The sequence below is a fragment of the Rhagoletis pomonella genome, unplaced genomic scaffold (genome assembly GCF_013731165.1).
Source record: "Rhagoletis pomonella isolate Grant_MI unplaced genomic scaffold, Rhpom_1.0 Rhpom_scaffold_00008, whole genome shotgun sequence".
In the NCBI taxonomy this organism is placed as follows: domain Eukaryota; kingdom Metazoa; phylum Arthropoda; class Insecta; order Diptera; family Tephritidae; genus Rhagoletis; species Rhagoletis pomonella.
In genome coordinates, this window is record NW_023458562.1 from 8133246 (window position 1) to 8142266 (window position 9021).

Sequence of the window (9021 nt, forward strand, 5' to 3'; positions counted from 1 at the left end):
GAGGGCTGAACCAATTCGTGTTGTCATTCTGAATATTTTGATATATACATATGTATGCATATGTGTATATATGCACATACATTTTATACGGTTCACAAAAGCGTTTGCTTATCTGCATAAACCGTCTTTACTTGCATTAATTCATGCATTATCCTCTTTCAAATGTGAATAAGCGGCATTTCGTTCATTTGCAAATTAGAGTTCCACCTTAAGCAAAGTAATACTTGTTTTACCGCCTAATCGATGGGACCATTTTACAAAGTCAGCCAACCACTATTCACTCAAAGTTTTATTCGGAACACGGTTTGACTTATATAGGAACTGCATCCGGTCATAATCGCTTACGCTTCACGCTTGATTTGCTTGGAATTTGGTTTTTCTCGTTGTTTTATTTTATGTGACTTGAAAATATTTTTCAATATGAGGAAATATTTAAATTGGATTTCATTTGGGCTAACGAAAACGACAACTGTGAAAATATATCAACCAATACATTCAAACAAAATGTCAAATAAGCATATTTAAATTTTTTGTTTTGGCTATCTGGATTACTGTATACTGTGGTTTCATCAGCAATTTAAATGGAAAATGATTTTTAATTTTCTGTAAATTTCCATACAAAATTCAAAAAATAAAATCATTTTTCACTTAAATTGCTTTCGTGAAAGCGGCTGTTAATGTAGTGCTTTGTTTTGTGATTTAGCTGGGATAGCTATTTTCGTTACTAATTCTAAATGTTTTTTGTTTCATAAGAACGGAATGATTTTTTTTTTTTATTATACGTGAATGTACTTTATCACCAAAATAACTATACATTAGTATATATGCATTAAAAACACATTTCCAAGTCTAAAAACAAACTAGGGATATTCTCGAAGTCTTGCACGATGCACGGATTGCACGTAGGGACGAAACGATACTAGTAAATACAAGTACCGTGAAACCCGCTTAAGTACCCAAATTCTAAAAAATCAACGGTAATTTTTAGCCCCCCTGAAACTTGCACATTTTACATCAAAATTGAATGGGCTATACTCAAAAAACACTTTTGAGCAAAAAGTTTAAAATTATGATGCATCTTTTTTTAAGAGTTCTACAAAATCTTAAGCTTAGGTTTATATGGTGTTTGTTAGAGAAAAATCTCAAAAATTAATAAAAAAAACATAAGTGGCAAACAATATCATTTTGAATTTGGTACAAAATGATATGTCCAACTTTGACTTTTTAAACAATTTAATTCATGTAAAAATGGCATACCATTGCACTATATATTTTTTTAAAGTTTGTGTGTTTAAATAATGCTACGATTTTGGTCTTAATCTATTAACACTTCACTAAATGATGTTAATAAAGTATTTATGTAAGTTAACAAGAAGATGTAACTACATCAGTAATTATGTTCGCTTAGGTACGCGCATCGAGGTACTTAAATAAGCGGGTTTTACTGTACATACTCGATACTTTTCGTCCGATACCAATTAATTTTGGTATCGATACTTTTGAACCGAGTACTGAGTAGGTATCGGAAGAAAGAACTTGTATATAATAGAGGGCTGCATGAATGCATTCAAAACGGCTTATGAATTATTCATATACAAAACGAATGAATAGTTCTGGCTTCAAAATTTTTTGGACCTATTGTCACCTCATTAACATATTGCTAGCTTGAAGGATTAGCTAACGTGCTTGTTTTATTTCTTCCCGTTTATATTCAATTAAACCTAGAATACTAACGTTCGCCTGTGAGGCGGAACGAATTCGGTATCCGCGCGATATTTCAGGAACGCTTTTAATGATCAAAGTAAACGTTCGCGCCAACTCAGCTTAGCGCCGTACGAGGCTGTTAGCAAACGCACATTGTACAGTGCGCTTGCGCGGCTGAGTTCCACGCCCTCTTGACGCCTGACAGGCGAACGTTAGTAGTAAAGGTAATTTTGTTTGCTGTACTTATTTCAGTTTTTAACATCTTTGTTGGCTATTTTCTGTTTTGAACTTTTTTTTTTTTTTTTTTTACTTTTCGGGAAAGGTTCCTATGAAGAACAAGTTCTAAAATGGTTGGAAGAAATATCGTTGAATGGAACCGATAGTGAGAACAATTTGGAAGAAGATTTGAATGCGCCTTATGAATAAAAACTAAGCAGTTGCTTTTTCTTAAGATTTCAAACCTTTTGCTTGATTTATTCGAAAAAATTTACGTAAAGGATCTGACATTTTAAGACAAAAAACATTGCTTAGTTTTTATTCATAAGGCCCAATGTGATACATAAAAGTCGCTTTAATTTTTAAGTACAGATCACAATAGAAAAGATAAACAACTAACTCTTTTTAAGTGTGAAAGTAAATACGAATATTTTAAGATAATTTTTGGATTGTTTGAGTGCGTTCGCTTTTAAATGGTTTTTTTATAATTTTTAAAATGACCCCTTTCAACAAAAAAAAATATGTGTTATTTTCAATATGAACTATTTTTATTAATATTAAAAAAATTATTAAATTATTTTTTTTTTTACTTTAAAAACATATGAAATATGTTTAAGCCCATTTTTTAAACAAATTTAAGGTTTTAGAAAGGCAGAATTAGTACTTTTTTTAAAGTAGCCTCACAGGCGAACGTTAGTATTAAAGGAATAAGAAATAAGGTTAGTATTCTAGGGTCCAAAAGAGGCATATAAAAATCGATAAGCTCACAAAAATTCGAAATCTTTTAATTTGCAACGGAACCTTCTGAAAAAATTCTTGAAGGAAATGCTTTGAAAAGTTTTTTTCCTCCCCTGTAAGTTTTCTACCACCATTTTTACTCTGCAAAATTGCTGTTGAACAGTTTTATAATACAAATGACTTTCATTAATTAATTAGTTTGTATGAAATAAATTACAAAGTATTTGTTTTTGATTTCAGTCGGTTTCTCTTTTTATAAAACAAATATTTATGTATAAGAAATAAAATACGTACATAAAAAAGAAACAAATTCTGCAAACAAAATTCTGGCTACTTTTCAAGAAACAACTTATTTGATTTTCCACTTTTTTTATGTTTTTTGGGTGGCCACCCTAGTAAAACATGTTTTACATGCTCATGTATTTTGTTGTTGGGTGTTTGCAAATTATGCAATCCATGCAATCCGTGCTGCGTGCAACGGCTTTGCAAGATTTCGAGGATACCCCTATCCTGTCTCAATAATTTATAAAATGTGTATCACTGTACATCCTATGCATGTTTGGCCCCAGAGCGCAATTTTTTAGGTCCCTGAAGTAATCACTACAACATTCACCAATTTGTTTGGCACACATCCCATAATTTAATGCCAATTTATGCATTTATTATAAAAAGATGTAGTAGCCATCTCTTCAACTGAAGTAAGCACTACACAATCAATATCTCTGGAACCAAAAAGCGCATGGCTAGCCCTAGCAGGGTGTCTAGATTGTTTAAATAAAAAAGCGTAATTTCTTTCGAAAAATCGTCCGAAATCCCCAAATACTTTTTAATTAAAATTCATGAAATCTACTTAACACATTTTCTTTATTTTAGCAATGACACCTTGTTATAGGATAGTTTGTAAAACCGCAAAATAATATAATACCTTCAAATAACTTATAACAAACAATTTTACGAATAGTTTTAAAACATATTTTGTCCATGTTTTTTCAAAACCGCCCATCGCCGAACTGCAAAACCGGCAACTCAAAATTAACAGGGGAGCGAAAAAACGGTTTATTCTTTGAAGGCATTGCCTTGATTGGCGGTATTTTCTCGTGCTATTATTTTACAAATCTGTTGTTTTAATAACGATTTAACGATTTTTATGCCTGGATTTCAGGCTTACCAAATCTCATTTTTGTCACAACGGCAATTTAGGTGGTTTTGCAACTGGTCGATGGGCGGTTTTGCAAAAACATCGACGATTTGTATTAACACATTTTGCAATAGGACTGCGCAATTAATAAATTCATCATAACTCATAATGATTGATTAACAAGTAATTTTTAGCAAAAAACAAAATCGACTTCAATTCTCATATATAACACAAGTGAGAAAGTCTAAGTTCGGGCGGAGCCGAACATTAAATACCCGGCACAAGTATTAAATGTATGTTTTACACCTTTCCGAAAGCTACCGCTACATGGTAAGCCGGGTGTATAAATTTTGAGTAAATTAGCGTCCCTAAATTTCAAAATATTGAAGTTTCCAGCATTTATGAAATTTATTGTTATATAAAAAGCGGTCGTAATTTTAGTCCGATTTTAATAATTTTCAACGTTTTGTTTTTATGTGGCAAGCACAATAACCATACAAATTGCTAGAACGGTTACCGAGATACCTATATGTGATCATAAGTGGGCGGTGCCACGCGCATTTTCCAAAATTTTATCATAAGCGTATTTCTTGGTAAAGAATATCAATTTTGAATAAATTAACTTTAACAACTTTACTGAATAGTCTTCAGTAGTTACTAAAATATCACAGTTTTCGTATTTCTGAAAATTGCCGTTATATGGGAGGTAGGCGTGGTTATTGTCCGATTTTGCCCATTTTCAACACCATCCGTCCTACGCCCGAAAGAAGTCCACGTACCAAGTTTCGTTAACATATCTCATTTGTTACTCGACTTATCGTCTGCACAGACGGACGGACGGACAGACAGTCACCGCTTAATCGATTTCTCTTTTCATTCTGACCATTTGTCTATATCTATCTCGATTCGTTTTGCCTGTTACAAACAACCGTTATGTGAACAAAGTTATAATACCCTTGTGCAAAAGTGCGCTCGGGTATAAAAATATATGGGTCAATCCACGCAAAATTTACACAAAAAATTTTTTTCCGCTCAAATTTTTTTCTTTGCATTCTTTGGGTAAAAATATGATACTCGTATTTTTTATTTTCATTTGACACATACAGTTTCCCAGATATATTTTTTTGAACTTTAAGCATGCAAAAAAAGGCCTTTTTAATATATGCTTCCGCGCAAACAAGCATTTTAATAAAAAAAACTTAATTATCGTGCCATTTATGACTTTTTCTTGGCTTTCATACGAGGATTACAAGAAGTCGATACAATTATTTTTTAATACAAAAAATTGGATATTAAAAAATAAATAAATTACATTTTTGTTTAAAATTCAGTACTGATTGTTTTTTTTAATTTTTTTATTGAAAACTGTTCTTCAAATACTTAAGTAAAACTTGTAAAAATTTTAGAATGGGTAGTTCAATATTACGCTTGTAATCAAATTTTAAACAACTGCGAAAGCGCTAAAAACGCGCTCTCTCCTTGGCGTTCACCATCTATCTACCATGAAGCAATCAAGGCGAATTAATATAAGGTGATAGCAGGAGTACAAAAACAAAATATTACATGTATTTTGTTTTTGCTTTGGCGGCATAAACTGTCAAAATCTGTAAGAGTGTGTGTAAAAATTCAAACAAAATTTTTCAATTTGATATCAGAAGCCGTGCGGCGAAATACATACACAAAATCAGCTGAGCTAGTAACACCACCTTGTATAAATTCGCCTTGGATGCAATAATACAAGGTGGTATCAGTTGTGACAGCTCGACTTGACACTGCCTTAGCTCAGTAGAATAAGAAGAAAAACAGGAAGAAATTAATCCCCATTTGAGGGAAAAATATAAAATTTCATGTTTTCTTCTAAATATAATATAGTATATTCGTAATGAAATGATATAAAATAAGATAAAATACCTTTCTAAGGAAACAAAATGTGCATACTGAGAAAAAATAAAAAAACATTCAATTATATTACTAGGCAAAGAATTGATAAAGAAGTAACACTGTTTCACCTAAGGCAGTCAATATGGCGGAATTAGAGCGAGAAGCTGCCAACTGATAACACCTTGTATTATTGCATCATGTCTATCTACATCAGTGGTCGGGGCTTCATACCACAATTGTGGAAGATCAACTCACACGTATTCTTACGCTCTATCGTCTAGTCCACAGTATAGACAGTAGCCAACCTTTTAGGGTTGTTGTAGTAATCGTTGTTCTTGTAGCCATATTCACTCCTGAGGAAGGCACGGGGTTGTGCTGCTATCTAATGGCCGTCCTCAGAATTTTTCTTAGCTTTCAGGGTTGTGTTCTGCATTATTATTAGATAAATAAAATTAAGCATTTGACAAATCTTGATCTTATTAAAAGAAAATTATAAATGGTGCAGTAATTAAACAAATGCATAAGATGAATCCAAAATATGACTGTCAAAATCTAAAACATTATGTACAGCAATATAAAATAAACATAATAAATATTTAACAAGTAATTTTTAGCAAAAAAAAAAACCGACTTAAAAAAAAAATATATATATCTATGATCCAATGATCGGATCTAAACCAAATTAGTATGGGACTACCTCTGAGACACTACCTTTCCGTTGCAAAAAGAATTATTGAAATCGGTTGATGTGGTGCAAAGTTATGCGGTAACATACATAAAAAAAAAAACAAAAAAAAAAATATTCCGACGAACTGATAACCTCCTACTTTTTTGGAAGTCGGTTAAAAACTTAAGTATCCTTCGGTCTTGTTTCTATCACCAAATCAAATAAAGGTTTGGCAAGTAAATGTGTACATTTTGTACTAAGCAATAATAAAATAGTAAAATGATATTATAATGCTCTAATAATTAAAGAGATTAGTAAACCCAGCTTTAAAATTTTAAGGAAGTGATGAAGTTATTATTTTTTTCATTTAAAAAATGTTATTACTCTGGGCCTGTACCAATGAGTAGAAAAGTGCTATGGTGAAAAAAAAAACTTTTTGCTATGGTAAGAAAATTTTACATTTCCTCTGTGCCAATTCGTAACTTTTTACTGCTTGAAATTTTGGACAGTTGCTCTGGTGCAAAATAGATTAAGCAATTAAAATGCAGCAATTATATAAAAAAATAAGTATCTACTGATTTAAATTCTTTTAGAACTGAAAGCCATGCGTTTATTAAACAAAAAACAATTCAAAACCGTCAGGTAGGTGTGATTCTTGCTCGGCTCGGCTTGTTCTTGCTAACACTTAAAATTCGAGGAATTACAAAAAAAAAGCAGAAAATGTACAGATTCTTGATGAAATTCAACGAAAATTATTACCTGCATTGTTTTTCGCGTAATCAGAAGAAAAATAAATAGAAACACATATTCGCCATGGCGGCAGTAACACCAGAGAAGTATTTTTTCTGTAGTTGCACATTTTAGGGCCAGTTTTTCAGTGCCAGCTGGCTCACATCTGATTGGGTGATCCTAGTTTAAGCCAGCCAGATCGGGCGTTCAAAACTGGCCCTTAGTGGCAGCGCTTCGAGCGTTCAGATAATCGTTTTCATTTTGTACAAAAAAGGTAATGAAACAAGTTTTATTCCAATAGTTTACATAGTAAGTCCTTTACGTATATAATTTTATGTAGAATTATTTAATAAATTTCGTTTTACTCTATACTTTTTGAAACTACTTTGTGCTAATTATTTTTTTTCTCAAAAGCAACCCTGCGTGCTTAGAAGGCGTGGGTACCAATAATTTCATCCCTGGCATATCCATCCCCGAGGAAGGCAGTCAACAAATTCACCCAAGGTTGTTTACTGGTTATATTGTGGTTTAGTCGCATGATTCAATAATACAAGGTTGGATAACCTGGCAGTTGTCTCGCTCCCGCATTCTGCCTTAGCCTGTGTTGCTTTCTTTTATGATTTATAGAAACTACTACTAAAATACAAGGAGAAATATTGTCTTCGTATAAAAAGTTCAACAGGCAACACTGCCGATATTTTCATCGATTGTTTCGTGGAAATTCATTTTCTTCTTGGGCAAATTCAAGTAAGTATGGCAAAAAAATCAAATTTGTATTCAAAAAGTAGCATTTTACAACAAGTGCAGCCGTTGCAAGTAAGCTTTGCATGCTAGGATCCCTGTGTGTCCGTCCACGTATGGGTGTAGCAGAAAGTACAAATATTAATAAGTATATTCTCTTGTGAAGGTCAGGATCATTTGGGTGTCCGTCCACGTTTGCTGGTGCATGTATTTTTACCACTGCCGCCTTTGGGTTGGTCAAGTACAGCCTTTGCATATTTACAAGTAAATATACCACTCCATAAAAGCGAAAGTGGAAATATTAATATAGATATTTTCTTGTGCTGATTGTGACTGATTGTAGAAAAAAGTACACAACATTACAAAAAATTAACATTAAAAAAAAAAAAAATGTAATTAATTTGCGATATTGAAGACATATTTTTAAAGTTTAACCGATATAATGATTAACAAGACTCATTGGAGAAAAAAGTAACAAACATTCCACAAAAATTAGATTTTTAAATAACCAAATGTAATTAAATTGCGATATCGAAGATCTAACTTTTAAATGTAACCAATATAATGATTAGCAAGACTGATTGGAGAAAACAGTAGAAAACATTACTAAAAAAATTTAAATTAAAAAAAAACCAAATGTAATTCATTTTAAGATATTGAACATGTATTTAATCTTTAAATGCAATAAATATAATAATTTTCAAAAGATTAATTTATATGCATCAAATCAAATGCATCTTTACTATTTGTATAATTCTTCATATAGTCCCTTTGAATAAAGGATTTGTTTGAATTCCATTAATTTTGTTTAATATATACTGGACCATGGTTTATTTTGAATATTTGGGAATATTTATTCAAAGATTTCAAAGATTATTCTTTGGCAAGAATTTTATGTGAATATCCATTTATTTAATTTTTAATATTTATGTGGCCACAAAAAGCTAATTCATTGTCTATTGTGTAGATCAGTGGAATCTTCTTTATATATTTAATTCAATTTGTATACAAAAACGCATTTCAGCACTACCAGACTACTCACTTTTCCTACTACCTTTTCACAAAAGGGGATAAAATTGTTACCCGCTTCTCTTTCCTTCTCAAATTCAACCTTACAAGGCAGTCGATTGACACAAATGTCAATATTTATCCAACCTTGTATTATTGAATCGTGGTTTAGTCGTTGGCTAGAGAGCAACGAATCAAC